At 43.3% G+C, this 4940-nt stretch overlaps 1 pseudogene across 1 annotated transcript; it reads left to right on the top strand.

The window, feature by feature from the left end:
* The first annotated feature begins 633 nt into the window (after positions 1-633).
* LOC308370103 lies at positions 634-4541 on the top strand (annotated as a pseudogene). The gene is made up of 4 exons: positions 634-972; positions 1157-1496; positions 3094-3668; positions 4436-4541. The product of its transcript is annotated as an uncharacterized misc_RNA (transcript).
* Positions 4542-4940: the final 399 nt, after the last annotated feature.

The following is a 4940-nucleotide window of genomic DNA, read 5'->3' as shown; positions in this document are numbered from 1 at the left end:
AGAGACAGGCGATAGAGAGAAAGAGACAGAATATTGAGAAAGTGAGATTGGAGACAGAGCAAAAAAGACAGGAAGAGGAAAGAAGGATAGAGATGGAGAGAGCTAAAGCAAAGATGGTGAGAAAGAGAGAGGAGATTGAGAAACTGCGAGTGGAGATGGAGCGAATAAGAGAGGAAGTCAAATTTGAAAAACACAAAGAAATGGAGAGGGAGGGACATGAAGACCAGAGGCTAAAAGGAAAGGAGAGAATAGAGCAGGAGACCTCCCAGCCATGGAAGACCATGGGACTGCCCTTTGAAGACAGTGAGGATGGATCAGAAGAAGACTGGAAGGAAACTGATGAGGAGATGAACAGGAGGGGGGGGGGCTCTCTCAGGAGACAGCGATGACAGCGACAGGGAGACTGACTCTGATGACTTGTGGATGGATGAGGTGGAGGAACAGGGGAAGGAGGTGGAGCAAATGAGAGAGGAGATTCTAAGAAACGATGAAGTGGAGAGAAGGAGAGTGGAGATGGAAAGATACAAAGAAATGGAGAGAGAGAAACAGGCGAAAGAGAAAAGAAGACAGAATATTGAGAAAGTGAGAGTTGAGACAGAGCAAAAAAGACAGGAAGAGGAAAGAAGGATAGACATGGAGAGAGCTAAAGCGGAGATGGTGAGAAAGAGAGAGGAGATTGAGAAATCAGCACAGAAGGATTGCAAAGACGATGAGAGGAGAAAGATAGAGATTGAAGAGGAGAAAGCTAGAGAGGAGGAGAGAAAAGTGAGTGAAAGGGAGGGGATGAGGGGGGAGGCTCTGCCAGGAGACAGCAATGACAGCGACGGGGCGACTGACTCCGATGACTTGTGGGAGGATGAGTTGGAGAGACAGGAAACAAAGAGAAAGAGAGAGGAGATTGAGAAGGTGAGAGTTGAAACAGAGCAAAAAAGAGAAGAACATGAAAAAAGGATGGAGGAGATGATGATAGCAGAGATGGTGGGAAAGAAAGAGGAGGGAGAAAGCAGCACAGAAGGAGCAAAAAGAGGACGAGAAGAGAAAGATAGCGATTGAGAAGGAAAAAGCAAGAGAGAAGGAGAGAAAAGTGAGAGTTGAAACAGAGCGAAAAAGAGAAGAACATGAAAAAAGGATGGAGCAGATGGACAGAACAGCAGAGAGGGCAGAGAGGGTGAGAAAGGAACAGGAGGAGAGGCTGAGAGAGAAAGAAAGAGCCAAACTAAGAGAAGAGGAGAGAAAGAAAAAAGAGATGCAAGAGAAGACAAGGAGAGAGCTGGGGCAGATAATACAAAGAGAGAGGGAGGAGAAGGGGAAGAAAGCCAAAGTGGACAAGAAATTACTCAAGCCACGTGACAGCGATGACATTGACATAGTTAGCTTAAGTGATGAAGATATGGAAGGATGTGGAGCTCCCAATGGACCAAATGGAAAGGCAGACAAAAAACGAAAAGGAACATGCATGGCTATAGAAAGCCCACAACAAAGAGAAGGAGGATGAGAATTAGGGATGCACCGATACCACTTTTTTACAAACCGATACGAGTACGAGTATTTTTATTTGTGTACTTGCCGATACCGAGTACCGATACCGATACTTCCAAGATTTGGTTTCCATGAAAGATTTTATTTTATCCTCTGCAGGTTATGTCAAGCCTATAGTACAACATTAACAGAAGGCTATCCCAAGCCAAAAATAAACAGAGCTTACTGGTTTAAACAAAAAAAAAAAGAGTCAATATCATCACATTAGACAAAATGTAAATATAGACAGATGGCAATTTAATTTGCTGCATAGTTAACAACACAGTCTGCTTAACAAAAAGTGAACAGAACTATCCTGAATAAGAACATGAGCAGAGTTCAGTTACAAAAGGATCAACAACTCTTTTCTTCCTCTTCTCTCTCTCTCTCTGTGTGCGTGCGCGTTTTTTTCTTTTGAAAGACGTCAGTAAAGATTAGTTGCTTTGGTCTCTTGCGCCACTGGCATGAGTGAACTTTGTGTGCTTAGCACTATGGTGCGTCTTCAGATGTTTAATCAAATTGCTTGTGTCAAACGAAGTACTTTCCTTTCCGCCCCTCGACACTGTAACAGTGCAGATCTTACACTGTGCCTTACTCCTGTCATAATTTATCTTAAAATGAGTCCAAATCGCCGTTAAGGCAGCACAACGGTATAGTGATTTCTTACTAGAGTTTAATGTTGACAATGAACTGTGCTACGTTCTTGCAGCCAAATTGACACTTGCCTGATGTTTGACTGTGTTAGGGTAGTTGTTTGCAACCTAGCCAACATACCTATCACAATAACATTGCAAATAAGTTAACGCAAGAGCACTTAATATTAGCATTAGTCGGAAAAACGAAAAAAACACGTAATACTAGCATCAATGTCCAAGAGTGTTAAAACAACCTTGCTAACATCGCTAACGGAATGTCTTGCTAGCGGCTACTTGCTAGCGGGTGTTTATGACAAACTAGCAAGTCAACAAGATTCCTGAAACACAACACAAGACAAGGCAGACGTCCTCTTTTACCCTCACATGTCCTCCTTTCGAGACCTAAATGCGTCCGGGTAAAAGAGGAGAAAACAAATACATTCCCATCCCCGTCAATCAACCGTAGCAAATGGCAATAATATGTTTTAGGCGCAGCGTCGCTAAAGACAGTAGGCTAGCCCCTACACTTTGCCTATGTAACAGCAGTTCTAAGTTAACTGCAAAACATAAAATAGCCGAAGATAGCACTTACCTTTACTGGAGGTCGTACGTGTTAAGTTTAAAATCTCTAGCGAAACCGTTAGCTTACGCAAGCCACCTCCACACATCGTATCCAAGCTGTTATTGAATTGATTTAAACTGCAGGTTCAACCTCAACTTATCTGTCTGCAATACCGCTCTCGGCCTCTATGCAACTCGGCGCTCTCACACCTGGCAGGCATAGACAGTAGAGGAGAAGAAAACACACGCGTTAAGACGCAACACTGGGTATCAGTTTTTGGTATCAGTAATTTAAAACGAGTACGAGTACGAGTATTTTAACAAAGTATCGGCCAGATACCCGATACTGGTATCAGTATCCCTATGCATCCCTAATGAGAATCCTTTTAACAGGGATTGCAGTGACTCCAAGACTTTGACTAATTCAAATAGTCTGTGGATGCATAAGGCCATGAGCCCAAAGCTGCAGTCAGCAATGCATGGACAATCCAGCAATTTGATAATACAGAGATGGAGGAGGAGAAAGCAAGAGAGGAGGAGAGAAAAGTGAGGACGGAGCAGATGGAGAAAACTAAAGCAGAGATGGTGAGAAAGGAACAGGAGGAGAGCCTGAGAGAAAAAGAAAGGGCCAAACTAAGAGAAGAGGAGAGAAAGAAAAAAGAGATGGAGAAAGCAGCAGAGAATGAGCAAAAAGAGGACGAGAGGAAAAAGGTAGAGATTGAGGAAGAGAAAGCAAGAGAGGAGGAGAAAAAAGTGAGACAAAGAGAGGAGATGAGAAAGATTGTAGAGGTGATGAACAGGAGGTGGGAGGCTCTGGAAGAACAACGAGATGACAGAGACGGGGACTCCGATGACTTGTGGATGGATGAGGTGGCAAGTGGAGGTCAGAAACCCCCAAAATAAACCTCAGGAAGAGGGGGAAAGAGGACACACCCAGCCTGGAAGCAGGGGCGGATCTAGCCATTTTGGGGCCCTAGGCAAAATATAGACATGGGGCCCTCATTTTTGAAACACGTACACAAAACAAATAACCATCCCAATACTCTTAGAATCGCAATAAACCCATAGTGCACTGCCACTCAACTCTCCACAGTAAAATCAGTTTCAGATTTCTCCAGCCTTTGCCAAAATTACATGTTTATTACTCAGATCAAACGAGAGAGAGAGAGAAAGTGAGAGAGAGAGACAGAGAGAGAGAGAGAGAGAGAGAGAGAGATTAGAATTTCCATTCTCTGCCGTGTTCTTTTAGGAAGGCTGATACATTTTTCCAGTCGTTCGTGCCGTCAGTGCAGAACCGCTGCTTGTTGCAATCGCCAAACAGCCGACAACAGAAACAAACAGCGTGGTCTTTCGTCTTACTGTACACAAGCCAGGACCTCTGGATTTTTTCGCCATTTTTTATGTTCAAATAGTAGTGCGTGCTTGTAAAGCGTCTGCCCTGTTTGTTCTGGGGGAAATCTCCTCGTAATTGCACTGGTCCTTTCTGTACAATTGAACAACGCTCGGAGTCTGTAAACTTTTCTGGCCAATGTGCAGGGTAATTTTCACCGAGTCGCATACAGATCCCTCTGCTTTGGTTTGAAGTAACGTTATTTCGCGCTGCGCGCGTTACTACGTCATCATATTCTGGACTAGTCCAATGCACAATGGAGGGGGGCATGTGTGCTGGAAAATTATTATTTAGGCATTAGTTCGGCGTTATGTTATTTTTTTTCTACTAGAAATGTGTTTTATTTTTCTGTGTTGAATTGGGTGAAGAAGAGATTGAGTTTTGGGACCACAAAAGTAAAACAGGTTAGTGTGATGGACTTATTCTCACACACATGAATTATTTCTTGGTATATTTTGTGTTGAATGCTTGCCCAGGGGCGGACCGGCCATTGTGAATACCGGGGAAATCCCTGGTGGGCCGACGGCCCAAAACACACCGGCCCATTGTCAATATCGACCGGCCCACCTCCATCAGGCCCACTACCAGCGTATATCAGTACAATTTACTTTAAGCCTTTGAAGACAACACAAATCCACTTTTCTCTGAGAATTGTAACCGTTTATAAGCACTGACTGTCTTTACACTTATGGCGACTATTTTTCAATAATTTTTTTTTAGGGCCGGGACTCGATTAAAAAAATTAATCGAATTAATTAGAGGCTTTGTAATTAATTAATCGAAATTAATCGCATTTTAATCGCAAATAAATATTTCACCTGAGAACAGTGAGAAGT

The sequence above is a fragment of the Sprattus sprattus genome (genome assembly GCF_963457725.1).
Source record: "Sprattus sprattus genome assembly, chromosome: 1".
Taxonomy (NCBI): Eukaryota; Metazoa; Chordata; class Actinopteri; order Clupeiformes; family Clupeidae; genus Sprattus; species Sprattus sprattus.
This window is presented reverse-complemented; position numbering and strand designations above follow the sequence as displayed.